Here is an 18,930-nt window from a genome sequence, read left to right on the forward strand (position 1 = left end):
TACCTACCACCTAATATATGACAATTACCCAAAGGTTATCTTATATCCTGGTTTCTTGGAGAAAATGGGAAGAGTGACAGATATCAGAGTCAAGATACGCTGTTCAATTCCATGTTCCACTATTTACCAGCCGAGTGTCCTTGTGATATTACTGACTTTCTCTGAACCTGTGTCTTTGCTGGTAAAGTGGATCATACTGCCTGCTTTTCGGGAGATCTATGTGCAAGCTTCCTGACACAGTCTGATTCATAGCAGGCTCTAGCTAAGTATTTCCTTTTTTCTCTCCTTTCCAGCTCTTACATTCCTGTCTGACTAGTCATAATTAACAGTCACAACAAATGTTACTGAGGTGTTGCAGAGTCACTAACATTTGTCTAGTGTTCTACTTTTCCCTAGAGAATCTTAGAATTTAGTGTAAATAGAGTGTGTGTGCAGAGCTCGACTTTGTCCAGTAGAAGACTGGTTTTCTCCTGAGGCAATGTCAGTTATGGAACTCTCAGAGATTAAAGCAACTGGTGGGACTTTGTGTTAAAAAGCAGTTTTAGATTATTGGCTGAGAAAAGACTGATAGTGTGGCTGCATTTTTCAATATTGCCTTCTTTTGTTACTACCAATCAGCAAATAAACCAGACCCTCCTGAGAGATACCTCATTGTTTTCTTTACTTTTTCTCTGTGACCATGTATCTGGCTGCGCTTGCTGGGAGCCTTTCTATCATTGCTTTCAAGCAGCCCAGTGAGTATCCTAGTCCCCATAGACACACAAGCCTAATCTTTAAGTAACCGGTATAGCTCTTCAATGAATGTATGACCAGGCGATTTACTGATACTGAAGAAACTCAGTTCCCTGTAGTTATTTGCCTATACTCCGTTCTCCGGAGACCAGAAGCAAAGCTACTCACATCTTGATGAAATGTAACGTACGGTCTTCAGCTTCATGAACCAAGTGGCAATGCAGTATGCTTACAAGTTAGACCCTGCTGTAAAGGAGATTGTTTTAACGAGGGCTTCTTTCTTGAGGAGATGCTGGAACTCCAGGGCACAGAGTTCAGCTCTTCTTCCTAAGGGGTGATTTTGATGGAGAGACTGAGCAAAGAACATCCCACTAAAGTCTGGGCTCGTTCTTAAATTGGGAACACTGTACATCATTGCATCAAGTGAAAGTGGGAGAAATGATGGTATAAGACGTGTGCAGCCAGTGGAAAGCAGAAGAGATCATCTTTTAAAATTCTTTGCCTCAGGATTTCCTTCAACATAAAGAGACAAATAGAGGAAGAAATACCAACGTTAATTTACTGGATGGCCACTATATCCACTCTGGAGGATAAAAAAAAAAATGTCAAGTCATTAACTGTTCTAAGTCTTAGCTTAGTCTATAAAATGGAAATGATGAACAAGATCCCCTTCAAAAAGTTGGTTGAGGATTTAATGAAATAATGGTTCTAGTAGCAGATGGCAGGTGAAGTCTTCATAAATGCAGATTCCTCTCATGCTTTTATTTGTTATTTTAACACAATCCTAACAAGTTTTATCATCTGGTTGATTATCCCGTAACCCTCCTTCCCCTGAGATTGACTGAAGGAGAGAGAGGGAATGAGGGAGTCTGTGACAACTGAGGCGGTTCTGTGATACAGAGGGGAAAAGAAACATTAAAACCTCTGTCATGTGGGGACATCGATGCCTAAGATGTCATAGAAGCTTTTGGATATTAAACATAGAAATAAGCCACTATCTTCTGTGTAGATGACACTGTAATGTAATCCATTACAATAATAGATATTTATAATTTATGATCCTAGTTAGCAAATCCATATTAATAACTAATAAGACAATAGCTACTTCCATACATGAAGGACTATGATATTTAATCCTCACATGAACATTTCCCAGTATGTATTATCAACATTTTATATATAAGGAAACCAAGACTCATAGTTGTTAAGGGACTTGTTCAAGACTAGAGTACAAAGAAAGTCACTAGGAAAATTTATAACTACCTGGAAAATCCATTACTATGGAAGCCTCTTTTTGGATATTCCAGAAAAAAAGTGAGTTGCAAAATATTACACCAAGTGTTTAAACCCAATTACATATAAAATTTTCAGAGATGAAGGTGATCAGGTTGCTTTCTCCTATTGGAATTCATTAAGGAAATAAGGCTTGAACTGATATTTTGAGTGGGTGGTGAAGAGAAAGGGCATAGCAGATATGCAGACCTTTGTAGAAAACTGCACCAAGGTGAGGGTATAAGATTCATGTGGGTATAAGATTCATTTAGCCTGTATAAGTTTGATAGCTGGCTCAAACATTGTTTTTGAAAAAAATGGTTCATAAGTGAATGAATAGATGAATGAAAGTTCCTCTTATCTACGTTTTGGTTCTCGGATGCATGCTGCATATTGTGGTACTTCAGTAGACCTATGTGCTTCCCTGGTGGTTCAGAAGGTAAAGCGTCTGCCTGCAGAGCAAGAGACCCGGGTTCGATCCCTGGGCCGGGAAGATCCCCTGGGGAAGGAAATGGCAACCCACTCCAGTATTCTTGCCTGGAGAATCCCAAGAACGAAGAAGCCTGGCAGGCTATGGTCCATGGGGTCGTAAAGAATCGGACACGACTGAGCAGCTTCACTTTCGCTTGTAGACCTATGTATCCAGTGAGTTGTTCTTTTGACTTCTATTTTCATATTCCTAAATACACTGATAAAGTTTACTTCCCTTCCTGCTTGATCTGTCAATATCTGTCTCTAATCCATGAGGAGCTTCTATGTGAGTTTTGTACCAGATTCTGGCTAAACTGCCAACTCTTCATGAAACATATGGTCACTGTGCTATAATGCCATTTCTTATTTAATATTTATGTGATGGAGGAAAAAACTCTACTGTTTGTGAGATGTTATGTCTGCTGTGGCTTCTGTTGAGTAAGTTCTTATGTGAGTCAGTAAACTGGGGAACTTGCCCACAAGCCTCAGAGGCTATTTGTAAGGCTAATACAATGCAAGGGATATGGACTTCAAGATCACCATCAGAGACAAGACACCCGGTCAGAGATACCCAGAGAGCGACACATCAAATTTTTCTTAGTCTGTGAAATCGAATGTGAAAATATTTATTGATGTGATGCAATTATCAACAAAATATTAAATAGAAAAGCAGATTAAAAACAATAAACACAATACGGTCCTACTTTTGGAGAAAAAAATTATGTTGAAAAATGAATGGGAGGAGAGTGCCAAAACACTAAAAATTATTATCATCTCTAAAAAAGGGACTGAGCAATTTTGATTCTGCTCATATGAATTTTCAGGTTTTCCACAGTGACTACAATAGTTACGATAATAGCAGTAATGATAGCCAACTTTTGTTGAGTTCTCAAGATAGTCAGTTCACCATGGGCTCTGTCTGCTCTGAGACCAGACCACGTGGTTGGATCCCGCGTTCCCCTTTCATTAGGTGTGTTAAGAACTAGGCAAGGGTAGGTGTCTCATGTGTATTGTCTCACAATATCTCTCTAGGTCAGATACTACCATACAGCCTGATTGTATATGTAAGAAAGCTAAGATTTGTGGAGTTTAATACTCTTGCCCATGTGCACATAAAATGTGAAAGCAATAGAATAAAGGTGAAAGGAAATCACCCTAATAAATACTGCCAGACTCAATCATGTTAATTAAAGAGAAGTCTCACAGATTTTGACCAAGATCACAAAAAGTTTAATGTATGTGTGTGTGTGTGTTTAGACAGGTAGCGAGAGGACAGGGAGGATGGGAGCTTTTAGAAACGAGAGGTGTGAGGATAAGGACAAGAACATTCAGTCTTTATAGACTCAGTTACATCTTCACTCAGCAAATTCATCAAGTCTGTCTTCTCCTCCTCCCGTCTTGCTGTAGTCATTCATGCTCTGCGTCCCTTCAACCCAGAAATGCTGAACAGCCATGGCCTTGCTCGAGGGTGGGAAGACTAGCTGTCTTCCCTGACTTGGCTCCTGGTGAGCCATGCTGGTCATTTAATGTGGTTGCTGACTCAGAGCTTAGCACTAGTGATGATGCCTCACCAGAGGGAGGGGGCTGATGAGAGCAGAGAAAACAGGTCAGAAACTAGAAGCCAGAAGACGAAGTCGATCCATGTGACCATCTTGGAGCACAGTGGTCTTGGTAAGAGGAATCTGTGAGGTGAAACTCTGAGTGGAAATGAGGGAACAGACGCTATGGGTCACTGGTCATTCCCTTGGTAGGTAGTCTTTTCTGGCACCACAAGCATGGGGTTAAGTGAGAGCTGAAAATGGTTGGAAAGAAATGAATCGAATCAAGTACAAAAAGATAGTGGACTTGTAGTAAAGACTGGGGAACAGGGAGAGATGGGGCTAAATAAGTCATCTGTTTCTTCACCAAGAGGCTATAATAGTTATCCTCTGATTGCAGTAGCATTTATTCAGGGAAATCACCTTCTTTGATTTTCTTGATTAATGTCTCCCAGTCTTCATGTTGTGCAATATTCAATGGCCAGAGCGTCAAACTCAGGATGTTCTTAGGGAACTAGCAAAGCATGAAACTTTTTTAGAGATGTGGATGGATCTAGAACCTGTCATACAGAGCAAAGTTAGAAAAAAACAGGTATCATATATTAACACATGTATGTGGAATGTAGAAAACTTGCACAGAGGAACCTATTTTATGGCAGGAATAGAGATAAAGAGTGGACACGTGTACATGGGCTAGGCGTAACGGGGAGTAAATGAATTGGGAGATTAGGATTGACATGTATATATTTGGACATGAGTTTGAGCAAACTCTGGGAGATCGTGAAGGACAGGGAATGCCAGTGTGCTGCAGTTCATGGGGTTGCAAAGCGCTGGACATGACTTAGTGACTGAACAACAAATATATATGTCTCCTGCCTTGCAGGCAGATTTTTTTACCATCTGAACTACCAGGAAAGAAAAGTCGCTCAATCATGTCCGACTCTTTGTGACCCAGTATATGGTGTCCATCTCTTTCTGACCCAGGCCAGAATACTGGGGTGGGTAGCCATTCCCTTTTCCAGGGGTTCTTCCCAACCCTGGGATCGAACCCAGGTCTCCTGCATAGCAGGTGGATTCTTTACCAGCTGAGCCACCAGGGAAGCCCAAGAATACTTGAGTGGGTGCCTACCCCTTCTCCAGGGGATCTTCCGACCCAGGAATTGAACTGGGGTCTCCTGCATTGCAGGCAGATATTTTTTTACCATCTAAACCACCAGGAAAGCCCATATTTACACTACCATTTACAAAATAGATAACTAGTGGGAAGCCTCTGTATAACACAAGGGGCTCACCCTGGGTGCTTTGTGATGACCTAGAGGGGTGGGATGGTGCAGGGAAGGGATGTCCAGGAGGGCAGGAATATAGGTATACTTACAGCTGATTCACTTCATTGTATAGCAAAGACCGATGCAACACTGTAAAGCAACTCTATCCCAATTTTTTTTTTTTTTTAAAGGAAAGGTCCTATTGGTAAATGCACCTGAAATTTTTCAATCAGAGAAATCTGGAAAGAAGCTATTTTAATTGAAGCAAAAATATAAGTAACACTAAAGAGTTAAGATTTATTTTTAATTATATTGGTGAGTCCAGTAATCTTTCCAGGGCCCAAAGTTATGAAATGTCTGAACCCAGCCTTGTTGTTGTAGTAAGCTTCTTATGAAGAAGCTATATCATTATCTATCACTGTCAGCACCATCATTACAAGAACCCTAAAATTTAATCTCAACGTACCAGACAGGCAGAGCCCTCAGTGCTTTACAAGCGTTACCTATTCAATCTTCACAACAGTCCTAGAATAAGCATTACCCCCATATCACTGATGAGTGAGGCTGAGAGAGAGGTCTCTCACATTGTCTCTCTTCTTTACCCCCTGAGCCACAAGGGAAGCCCAGGAATACTGGAGTGGGTAGCCTATCCCTTCTCCAGGGGATCTTTCCAACTCAGGAATTGAACCAGGGTCTCTTGAATTGCAGATGGATTCTTTACTGACTGAGCTATCAGGGAAGGCAGGGATGGTGGAGCTGGGATTCAAATCCATTTCTCTCTCCTCTGGGAGCTTCTAAGTGCTCTGTGAATCAAAGTTATATTGCCGGCAATCTGAGGAGTTAGAAATGACATATAAACTCCAGGTTTAAAGAGTTTGAAATGGTTGGAAAATCTAAATTTTCAGCACATCTCTTTTGCTTTAAAAAGAATGTCTCAAAAAAATAAACAATAATAAGTAAAAGGAGCATCTCAGCTTAGATGTTTGGTCCAGAATTCCTCAGAGATCTGTTAATAGTGCTGCCCTCTTACTGAATAGATATTTCAGTAACTCCCACCTAGGCATGTCCTTATTATCAAAATAAGAGAAGTATGAGTTATTTATTTTTTTTGGTGTTTTAGTTTATCCACAGAGCATAACGTTGCTACCAAGGCAGTGGTCAGCAATGATAACTTCTTTGTACTATTTTTGAACCCCTGTTAAATTGTTATCCACTTTTCCTTCTTCCCTTTCTTCTTCCATCCCCTTCCTTCCTCCCTTCCTTTCTTCCCTTTTCCTTGCTTGCTTTTTTTGCTTATTCTCCTCCCCGCCCTCTTTTTGTAGTAAAGGATTTTACTTAAAATAGAAGGCTATGACTTGGTTTTGGCTAGCATCAGTTTTTTTTTTTTTTTTAATTTTATTTTTATTTTTTTAATTTATTTATTTATTTTTAATTTTTACTTTACAATTCTGTATTGGTTTTGGCATAGATTGACATGAATCCACCACAGGTGTACATGCGTTCCCAAACATGAGCCCCCCTCCCACCCCCCTCCCCACAACATCTCTCTGGGTCATCCCCGCACGTCAGCCCCAAGCGTGTCATATCCTGCATCAGACATAGACTGGCATTTCGATTCTTACATGATATTATACATGTTTCAATGCCATTCTCCCAAATCATCACACCCTCTCCCTCTCCCTCTGAGTCCAAAAGTCCGCTATACACATCTGTGTCTTTTTTGCTGTCCTGCACACAGGGTCATCATTGCCATCTTCCTAAATTCCATATATATGTGTTAGTATACTGTATTGGTGTTTTTCTTTCTGGCTCACTTCACTCTGTATAATCGGCTCCAGTTTCATCCATCTCAGCAGAACTGGTTCAAATGTATTCTTTTTAATGGCTGAGTAATATTCCATTGTGTATATGTACCACAGCTTTCTTATCCATTCATCTACTGATGGACATCTAGGTTGTTTCCATGTCCTGGCTATTATAAACAGTGCTGCAATGAACATTGGGGTACATGTGTCTCTTTCAATTCTGGTTTCCTCTGTGTGTATGCCCAACAGTGGGATTGCTGGGTCATAAGGCAGTTCTATTTGCAATTTTTTAAGGAATCTCCACACTGTTCTCCATAGTGGCTGTACTAGTTTGCATTCCCACCAACAGTGTAGGAGGGTTCCCTTCTCTCCACATCCTCTCCAGCATTTATTGCTTGCAGATTTTTGGATCGCAGACATTCTGACTGGTGTGAAGTGGTACCTCATTGTGGTTTTGATTTGCATTTCTCTAATAATGAGTGATGTTGAGCATCTTTTCATGTGTTTGTTGGCCATCCGTATGTCTTCTTTGGAGAAATGTCTGTTTAGTTCTTTGGCCCATTTTTTGATTGGGTCGTTTATTTTTCTGGAATTGAGCTGCAGGAGTTGCTTGTATATTTTTGAGATTAGTTGTTTGTCAGTTGCTTCATTTGCTATTATTTTCTCCCATTTGGAAGGCTGTCTTTTCACTTTGCTTATGTTTTCCTTTGTTGTGCAGAAGCTTTTAATTTTAATTAGATCCCATTTGTTTATTTTTGCTTTTATTTCCAGAATTCGGGGAGGTGGATCATAGAGGATCCTGCTGTGGTTTATGTCGGAGAGTGTTTTGCCTATGTTCTCCTCTAAGAGTTTTATAGTTTCTGGTCTTACATTTAGATCTTTAATCCATTTTGAGTTTATCTTTGTGTGCGGTGTTAGAAAGTGATCTAGTTTCATTCTTTTACAAGTGGTTGACCAGTTTTCCCAGCACCACTTGTTAAAGAGATTGTCTTTACTCCATTGTATATTCTTGCCTCCTTTGTCAAAGATAAGGTGTCCATATGTCTGTGGATTTATCTCTGGGCTTTCTATTTTGTTCCATTGATCTATATGTCTGTCTTTGTGCCAATACCATACTGTCTTGATGACTGTGGCTTTGTAGTAGAGCCTGAAGTCAGGCAAATTGATTCCTCCAGTTCCATTCTTCTTTCTCAAGATTGCTTTGGCTATTCGTGGTTTTTTGTATTTCCATACAAATCTTGAAATTATTTGTTCTAGTTCTGTGAAAAATATCGCCGGTATCTTGATAGGGATTGCATTGAATTTGTAAATTGCTTTGGGTAATATACTCATTTTCACTATATTGATTCTTCCGATCCATGAGCATGGTATATTTCTCCATCTATTAGTGTCCTCTTTGATTTCTTTCATCAGTGTTTTATAGTTTTCTGTATATAGGTCTTTAGTTTCTTTAGGTAGATATATTCCTAAGTATTTTATTCTTTTTGTTGCAATGGTGAATGGAATTGTTTCCTTAATTTCTTCTTCTACTTTCTCATTATTAGTGTATAGGAATGCAAGGGATTTCTGTGTGTTGATTTTATATCCTGCAACTTTACTATATTCATTAATTAGCTCTAGTAATTTTCTGGTAGAGTCTTTAGTGTTTTCTATGTAGAGGATCATGTCATCTGCAAACAGTGAGAGTTTTACTTCTTCTTTTCCAATTTGGATTCCTTTTATTTCTTTTTCTGCTCTGATTGCTGTGGCTAAAACTTCCAGAACTATGTTGAATAGTAGTGGTGAAAGTGGACACCCTTGTCTTGTTCCTGACTTAAGGGGAAATGCTTTCAATTTTTCACCATTGAGGATAATGTTTGCTGTGGGTTTGTCATATATAGCTTTTATTATATTGAGGTATGTTCCTTCTATTCCTGATTTCTGGAGAGTTTTTATCATAAATGGATGTTGAATTTTGTCAAAGGCCTTCTCTGCATCTATTGAGATAATCATATGGTTTTTATTTTTCAATTTGTTAATGTGGTGAATTACATTGATTGATTTGCGGATGCAGTTTTAAGTAATAAGGAAACATATTTGGGCAGCTATAAATTTTAGCTATTTGCATTTTGGAATGCATTTTTTTTTCCATGTGAAGCTGCATTTCAGATTGTACATTAACTTAATGCATCATGATTTGATTTGCTAAGTTGACCAAGAGTTGCACAGATTTTAGTTTCAAAAATACCAGCTTTCTTGGTTGAGATGTTATTTCTTCAGGAAAGCTGCCCCTAAAAGCCTCTCTTGCATAAACTCATGGCCTGTGAACTTCTCCTTTATTACCATTATCAAAATTGGAGTTAAATAATCGTGTATCTAGTTATTTATTCAAAGTCTTATCCCCTTAGTTTGAAACTAACATGGGGGCAGGGACAATATCTACCTTATTCCCTGTTGTAAACTAAATATCCAGCACAGTGTTGGAGTATAGTAGGCATGCAATTAATATTTATTGAATGAAGGAATAAAATTCTCCATACGTAATTATTTCCTATATTTGGTTCCTTTTTTTTAGTTAGAGGATAATTGTTTTACAATGTTGTTTTGGCTTCTCCCATGCAACAACATGATTCAGCTCTAAGTATACATATATCCCCTCCCTCTTCTTAATCTGCTGGACAAATAGATTTTAACTTTGTCAGTAGTTAGTTGCCATTGAGAATTGAAGATGTCAACAGGCAATGATGTCTTGAAAGCAAACAGAGACCATGAGAACTATGTCACCCGTCCCTTTTCCCTGGTAAATTAATACCTCTGTATCTGCTTTTTGGGTGAGAATAGCAGTTAAGTCATGGGGAAGGAGTAGCAGAAGGCACAGAAGCATCCCCATAGACTTCTGAAAAGTGTATGGTCATTAATGTAGGTCAGACTTCAGAAGTCCTAGGGTTTATTTCTGGAAACATATGAGCATTGTTTGCATAAAACCCAAACATTTCAGAATTTCAACAACAAAAGCTTTCCTCTTTGTGTGAAGTTCCAGGAGCCTGAAACGTAAGATTAACATAATCTTAAGGAAGGAGGCTTTGAGAATAATTTCCAGTTTAAATATTGATTCTGTGAAGGTCCTATAGAGTTTGTTGCTCTGGCAAACTCTGTTTAACAAAATATTTGGATACTGTGGGAGATGCCAGCCTGCAGGGCATGTGGAAGTTTCCCATCTGAAAGTGTGGTAGCAGATATCTCTGGGCATCACCTCTTTATTTGCCCCTACCCCTAACACCCCCATGCTCACATGTACAACTCAGCTTCTTTTCTCTGGACTCCACCATTCTTCTTAAAAGTGTCACTGTATTTGTGACATGAACATCTTCAAGGACTTGTAAGCTTTAAGCGATTTCTTTACAACTTCATATGCTTAGACTAACAAAATTCCCAGTATGTGTGATTATCATGAGGATTAGCGGTCTAAAGGTTCATAGAACTGACTTTCAGATAATTGAAAGGTTAAGCATTTAAGCATTATGGATTCTAACGTTAAGATCACGGTGATACCATTACTATCATCATTCTTTCTTTAGAGACATTTGTTTTATTGTGAATGCTGTTTGCATGTGGCTTTCTTCATTCTTAAAGAGCTTGGCTTCAAGAAAAAAGTGTAAATAACCTTTCACTTGCCTGTGATTTAATTGTATGCATTAGTTGCCAGCTTTACTAGGAACCAGAAGTGATTGCTGTAGATTACCTTTGAAAGCAGGCCAGCTCTTTTCTGGCCCAGTAGAAGGATATAGCAAAGATCAGCAATGTCACAAAGAAGAAATTGTCAACTGAATGTCACCAAGTCAATCAAGGACCAAACCTCTGAATTGACAAGGCCCTGAGGGATCATAAGGGAACATATTTTAATCTAAGCCTAATTTAAAGCAGAAACAGTTGCATTTTCACTAGGTGGGGAACTGTTTGGAATGCAGATGCTTGCTAAACAGCACAGCTTAATTTTGTAGAGATCCTTTGGGCAATTTTCAAAAGACCTTTTCTTGGACCGAGGGAGCAGAGGAATATCAGACCTTCTCATTTATCCTTCCAGAATTCTTTGTAAAGCAACAGGGACTTGATTTGTGAATAGTCAAAAGGGAGTGGAGAGAAAAAGTCCTGGGGATGTCTGAAAAGTAGGCAGGATCCAAACGTAAATGGTGTTCAAGTGTGCAGACCCCCTTCTTAGCCACTCACCTGGGTCCTGCTGGGTCTCATCAAGAGCCTGCCCTAAAACTTTATAGTCGAGACTTCCTGTAGGAGGCTCCAACCTGGAGTGATTTATTTTACTGCTTTTAATTCATTTTATTTTCTACCTTGAAGGAGAGTGATTTCTATCCTGATTAGTCTGGTGTTTATTGGAGCTAAAAGGGGGCCTTTTACGTGGCACAGTAACCATATTAGTGGAAAGGAGATGACCATTCATATCAAGGTCCTCTTTAAGTTGACTGATAATTGGTCCATCTGAAATGAGGTGTTCTTTTTGATGCAGTGCCTACCTGCCTAGTTGAAAAAGGCCACCTACCACATTGGATGCAGATAGGCAATAAATTACCCCATTGCCCTCCAGACAGGCTACACACTACCTGCTTAAAGAAGAGCAAGCAATATTGTTGTTTTCAACACAGAATTGTAAAAATAAGGAAGGAGAGACAACAGATTATTGGTTTTGTGTTTTTCTTCAGAACCAGATGATTATTTAGGAAATGGCGAAGAAAGTGATATACAGTCTTTGCCACACACACAAAAAATATATTCCCAAGGATGAAGTCAGTGACCTTTCTGCAGAAAAAGAAAATATTTTATTGCTAATTGCATGCTAATAAATTTGCACCGATTGATCCTCCCAAATGTGTTATCTGTGTTGGTCTGGCCTTCCAGAGGTGTGCTTAAGCCCCACACTGGTTTTTCAAAACCCAGCCCACAAATACTTTGCTTATCACATTTTGTTTTGTTGGCTTATGAGTGAGACCTAGAATAACGATTTGCTTAAAAGGTCTTGCAGTGGGCACTTTGGCACCGACCCTACGTTTCATTAAACCCAGGAGATCTAAGTGAATACTCACTGTCAGGCGTCAGAGAACTCCACCCAAAGAAGCTGATCACTCATTTCTGCTTAGACTTCTCCCCAACATGGATTTTATATAATTACAGTATGTGTTGCTTTCCCCAAAGCCTCCACAGTTTGACTCAGTTCAACCTTTAAAGTTCTTTTTTTAGCTAAAGGAATGTAAAAGACTCATATCATTTCTATTTACCTTTTAGTTATTTTTTCCCTGAGGAAAGCAACATGGTAAGTAGAAAACATCAGGGTTTGGAATCATACTAACTGAGTTTTGAATCTTGACTTTGTTATTTAATAGCTGTATGACCTTGAGCATTTACTTATCTTCTCTAAACCTCAATTTTTTCATTTATAAATGGGAAAACTTTTGCCTTTCAGGACTCTAGAAAGAATTAGCTCTATTTTTATTTCTTGGCACATTTATAGCAGATGATCAATAAATGGTAGCGAGAGCTGCTCTGATTAAAGCTGTCCTACAGCCAGAAGAAAGGGGGTTTACATAAACTCAAGTCTCTGTCTTGTGCCTGCAAGAAACTGCAGATGCTCCTGGACTTGTATGAGAAAATATACTTAAGACAAAAATTTCATTTTCATTTCAGCCATTCTTCAGATCTCTCAAAATCCTGATTAATCCTTTCCTTAAGATTGTACATAGGAATGAAGAAGGCAAACACACATTTTTTGCCAACACCAAACTTAAAACCTTAAATTCTAGGTTCACAAAATGTTCCTTGTATTTTACCCATTTTTTTTTAATGACAAAGGGAGTAACAAGATGCCACGTGTTCATCCCTAGAAAAGAAGTGTTGTTTGGAAACAGGATGGAATAGTAGACAGATTTTTTGGACTGAACACTGAGTTTTGAATTGTGGTTCCAACAGAACCACTTATCAGCTGTCTGACCTTAGACACACTATTTCATGGCAATGAACTTCCATTATTTCCCCTGCCCTATTTGCCATATGGAGCTATTTTGAGAATTAAGAGAAATAACTCTGTGTGTGTGTGTGTGTGTGTGTGTGCGCGCACACGCGTGCGCAAAACAGCCAGGATTTCCTGTCCTTCACTATCTGCTGGAATTTGTTCACACTCATGTCCATTGAGTTGGTGATGCCATCCGACCATCTCATCCTCTGTCGCTGCCTTCTCTTCTCGCCCTCAGTCTTTCCCAGCATCAGGGTATTTTCCAATGAGCTGGCTCTTCACGTCAGGTGGTCAAAGTATTGATGGAGGTTGGCATCAGCCCTTGCTCAGGGTTGATTTCCTTTAGGATTGACTGGCTTACTCTCTTTACTGTCCAAGGGACAATAGCACAATTTGAAAGCATCAGTTCTTTGGCACTCAGCCTTCTTGATTGTCCAACTCTCACATATATATGGTACTTAGTGGATGTAATGATACTTTAGAAAGTCAAAACCAATAGAAAAATTAGGTACTATTTTGCACAGTGTTCCCTGCCCCCACCCCCACTCCCCCCCCCCCCCCGCAGGCTCCAATATTGTGTGAACCTTGATTTTATTCCTGGTTCCATTCCATACTAATACTGTGACTTGTGGGAACATTATAAAATCTAAGTCAATTTCTGTATCTTAAATTGGCATCTCAGTGTTAACCCATATAGGGTTGTAAGGATCAAATGAAATACTTATGGTTGGGACACATTTAAGTACTTAATAAACTGTAGATATATTGTTGTTATTAATGATGTTATTTAGCACCTGTCCCAAGGATGGAATAACCTGGCCAAAAATAGGAGTTGAAAAGAAGTTTAGGATCAATATGGAATCCTGACATTCAGTTGAAATCAATTGACCTTTACTGAGTTTATATAGAGGCATTGCAAAATTTTTAAATGTCAGCATCTGCTACTTATTATAAGTGAAGGGAGGAGGGGGTGATGATGAGGGTAATAGACAAAGCTTGTTGCATATTATTATGTCAGGCGCTGTACTTAATACTTTATAGAAATTAATTCATCTTATCCTCCCATCAATCCTGTGAGAGAAGAACAATCTATAGACGAGGAACTGAGACACAAGAGAGGGTAAGTAACTTGCTCCATTCCTAAGCTTAGATCAGAGCTGGGCGGTATACTTGGAAGTCGGATTCTAGAGCTCATGCTTTGTCTACTGTGAATGGGAGGGGGAAAGCACATACATGTTGTAAAAAGTTTTATCACATCAGGTAAGAATATAGGAAAAAAAAAATGCTCCAAATAAGGAAGAAGTTCCATCAGAATTTAAATATTTTTACAGTAATGAAAATGTGCTTAGCTCTGACTTTAGAAGCCATGCTTCTAGCCAATATGTCATACCACCTCTCTATTTGGCAAAATCTCTTTGAAAGTATGTGCAGTTGAGAAAATAAACCAAAAAATTAACCATTATCCTTTAACTCTCTTGCTATGTTTAAAAATAGTAATCAAATTGCATGGTTAGAACAATAATATATTAAATCCGTATTTGTATAGTCAACTGGAAGATGTTATGATTAAACCTAGAGATGTTGACAGTTCATCCTTTGTCACTTCTGCCTGTCTTTCAGCAACCACTTAATGTGACTGCATAGACACTTGAGTCCACTCCCTTAATTTTACAAACGGGGTCATTAAAATGTCACAAGTTACAGTAAATTGTTCGAGATGAGATAGCTAGTCATTGACAGAGCTGGAACTCAAGCACATTTCCTAAAGCCAAGTCCCATATTTTCCAAGTTTAATTCAACAAATATTTACTGAGCAATAGTAATTATACTGTGAGGCAATGACAAGGAGGGTGTGAGCTTACAAGTAGAAGATGGTTCTGGCTCTTGAGAAACTTATAATCTAGAAGCAAAGGCAAACATGCCCACATATAATTATAAAACTCACCATAATGGAACGTCTTCAGTAGCAGGGAAGATCCCACATACTGTCACCCTCTGTCTCTCTTTTATCACTCCACACACGGAGTGTTTATTCAAGGAGTTCTGCCCTGCTAAATTGCTAGCCTGTCTATAGTTTGCTAATTTATCCCAAGCATAGTTCCTGGTACAGCATAGGAACTCAATAAATATTTATTGAATGGAATGAAAAAACACAAAAGCAAAAATAATGTGAAATCACAGAGGAAGGAATGATTAATTAAATGTGAATTTGAAATATACAGGCCAAAGCAAAGCCAATTAGGCAAACTTTACGAAAATGTCAAGTCTCTAAGGAGAGGAGATCATTCAGCTGGAAGAGAGCTTGTCATCTCTATTAATCCATACCCTGCCTTTAGGCCAATCCACAGATAAATTACCTTTGACAAGTCAGAATCTGTTTGGTTTTTTTTAACCTTTTGATAAATATAGAAAGTATCTTACAAATCATTTATCAGAAAAATAAGAACATGTAAAACTTAGACCAAACAAAGACTGATTCCAGTTTATGATTCTTTCTCAAATTCTAAGTGTTAAAGCCCTCCAAAAGCTGGGTAGGCTGTTTCAAGGGGAATCTTAATGGTATGTGTCAGACTGTCCCGAAGTTGGAAGAAGTTTCATTTTATATTTGTTCCAGGTCAATTCTGTAAATAACATTATTCAACTTTACTCTTGTGTTTTATCTTTTCTGAAATTTATTTCCTTAGTTTATGACTGCTTCCTCCTCCCTTTCTTATCTTTGCTTTTGACCTTCCTTCCTTCTCTTTCTCCTTTCTGTTCTTCCTTATTTCCTCTTCCCCTTCCCCTCTCTCTCTTTTCAGTTATGAGACAATACCATAATTTTTTTGCACAGTTTGTTTTTCATACATTCTTCCCTCATGAAACTCAGCATGGGAAATGGCACATACTTGTGCCCTGCCTAGGGCCCCCCCACTTTGCCGTACTACTGGCCTGCTCCTAAAAACCAGGAAAGAATCAGCAGAGCACAGAGCCCTGGAAGAATGAGCAGTCCAGTACTTGGGAATAACTCACCCAGAATGTTATATGTGTTAGACTTCCAGGAGTCTGATCAAAAACCAAGAATTTCCACCCTATTTAAGTTAATATACTTTATTTAAATTGACTGTTGAGTTTTTAAGGCTTGAACAAAAGCACATTGATGGATTATATGCAATACTTGTAGTGTTTAGTTCTCTAGTTACTGTATTAAGGAACTAAAGACTATATGTATTTTTTACACTTTTGGGTAAAGACAAGTGTATAAACAGTAAGTACAAAAATATGTTAATAGATACACACTACAAAAATATAAAATTCATGACACTGATAACAAAGTCTGGGGGAGAAGTTAGAATGTAGAATATATACACTTGAAGTTAAATTATTATCAGCTTAAAATATATTGTTATGAATGTAAGATATTTTATGCAAGCCACATGGTAACTACAGAGAAAATCCCTATAGAAGACACAAAGAAAATGGGAAAGGAGTCAAATTATGTCACTACAAAAAATAAGTCAACGAAATGCAAAAGAATATAGCAATAGTAGAAAAGAGGTACAAGAAAGCTACAAAACAGACAGAAAACAATGAACAAAATGATGATAGTCCTTCTCTGTCAGTTTGTTGTTCAGTCGCTCAGTCATGTCTCACTCTTCGCAACCCCATGGACTATAGCATGCCAGGCTACCCTATCCTTCACCATCTCCCAGAGTTGGCTTAAACTCATGTCCACTGAGTCAGTGATGCCATCCAATCATCTCATTCTCTGCAAACTCCTTCTCCTCCTGCCTTCAATCTTTCCCAGCATCAGGGTCTTTTCCAATGAGTTGGCTCTTCACACAGGTGGCCAAAGTATCGGAGCTTCAGCATCGGTCCTTCCAATGAATATTCAGAGTGGACTTCCTTTAGGATGGACTGGTTGGATCTCCTTGCATTCCAAGGAACTCTCAAGAGTCTTCTTCAACACCACAGTTCAAAAACATCAATTCTTCAGCGCTCAGTCTTCTTTATGATCCAACTCTCACATCTGTACACAACTACTGGAAAAAAACATAGCTTTGACTAGATGGACTTTTATTGGCAAAGTAATGTCTCTGCTTTTTAATATGCTGTCTAGCTTTGAAGTTAAACTTCATAGTCAACAGACATAGAATGGCTAAATGGGAGAAAAAAGATTATATATTGTCTATAAAAGAGTCACTTTAGATTTAAGGACAGATATAGGCTGAAAGTATAAGGATGGAAAAAGATATTATAGGCAGATAGTAACCAAAAGAAAGCAAGGATGACCATACTTGTATCAGATAAAATAGTTAAGTCAAAAACTTCCAAGAGAGACATTTGTTGTTTAGTCACTAAGTTGTGTCCAACTCTTTTGTGATCCTGTGGACTATAGCCCACCAGGCTCCTCTGTCCATGGGATTTCCCAGGCAAGAATACTGGAGTGGGTTGCCATTTCCTTCTCGAGGGGATCTTCCTGATGCAGGGATAGAACCTGTGTGTCCTGCTTGTCAGGGACATTCTTTACCACTGAGCCACCCACCCGGGAAGCCCAAGGGAGATACTATATTATCATAAAAAGGTCAGTTCACCAGGAAGATAAGATATAACAGTTATAACAATATGCACAACTTCAGAGCATCCAAATACAGATCTTCCTTGACTTACAATGGAATTAAAATATGTTGAAAATGTCATCTGCCAAAAATGTATTTAATATACTTAACCTATCAAACATCATAGCTTAGCCTAGGCTACCTTAAACAAGCTGAGAACATTTACATTAGCCTGCAGTTGGACAAAATCATTTAACACAAAGCCTATTTTATCATAGTGTTGAGTATCTCGTGTGACTTATTGACTACTGTAATGAATGTATATAATAGAATGGTTGTATGGGTACAAAATGTGTGTTAGTGTATTGGTTGTTTACCCCTGTGATCACACAGGTGATTGGGAACTGTGGCTTGCTTCTGTTGCTGAGTATGGTACTACATATCACTAGCCTGGGAGAAGATCAGAACTCAAAAACTGAAGTGCTATTCCTGCTAATGTGTATCACTGTCCCATCATTGGAAAGTATAAAAATTACAAACTGAGTCATTGTCAGTCAGATAGTCTGCACACGAAGCAAACATTGACAGAACTGAAGGGAGAAATAAACAGCAACACAATAATAGAGGATTTCAACAATGGATAGAACACCCAGACAAAAGAACAATAATGGAGCAGGAGTCAAATGACATTATAGTTTAAAAGAATCTAGCAAACACAGAGCGTTTCAACCAGTAGCAGCAGAATACACATTCTTCTCGTGTGTCCAGGGAACATTCTACAGAATAGATCACATGCTAGTTCACAAAATACGGTCTGGCAATTTTAAGATGTAAATCGTACCAAATATATTTCCAACCACATGGGATGAAACTAAAAATCAGTTGCAGAATGAAAACTGGAAAATTCACACATATTTGGAAATGCAATACATTCTTAAACAACCAGTGAGTCAAAGAATAAAGCAAATGAAAAATTTAGAAATATCCTGAGAAATAAAAAAAAAAAACACTAGTATATCAAAACTTGTGGAATATGGCAATTGCAGTTTTAAGAAGGAAGTTTGTAGTTTATAATGAGCTATCTTTGAAAAGAGAAAAGATCTGGAATAAACAACAAAAATTTATATTTCAAGGAACTAAAAAAAAAAAAAAAACCAAAAAACTAGCCTAACCCATAGTTAACAGAAGGAATAAAACAGTTAAGATTAGAATAGACATGAATGAAGTAAAGAATAGGAAAATAGAAAAAAATTAACAAAATTAAGAGATGTTTTTAAAAATAAAATTGACAATAGTTAGCTATACTGTGTGTGC

The 18,930-nt window shown here is 38.3% G+C and overlaps 1 protein-coding gene across 10 annotated transcripts in view; it reads left to right on the forward strand.

Annotated features, from left to right (window-relative positions):
- The window catches only part of DLG2 (discs large MAGUK scaffold protein 2), a 2,338,778-nt gene that overhangs the window by 1,369,577 nt on the left and 950,271 nt on the right, over positions 1-18,930 (forward strand). The window lies entirely within an intron of this gene.

This window comes from Oryx dammah, unplaced genomic scaffold, assembly GCF_014754425.2.
Source record: "Oryx dammah isolate SB20612 unplaced genomic scaffold, SCBI_Odam_1.1 HiC_scaffold_15, whole genome shotgun sequence".
NCBI classification, from domain to species: domain Eukaryota; kingdom Metazoa; phylum Chordata; class Mammalia; order Artiodactyla; family Bovidae; genus Oryx; species Oryx dammah.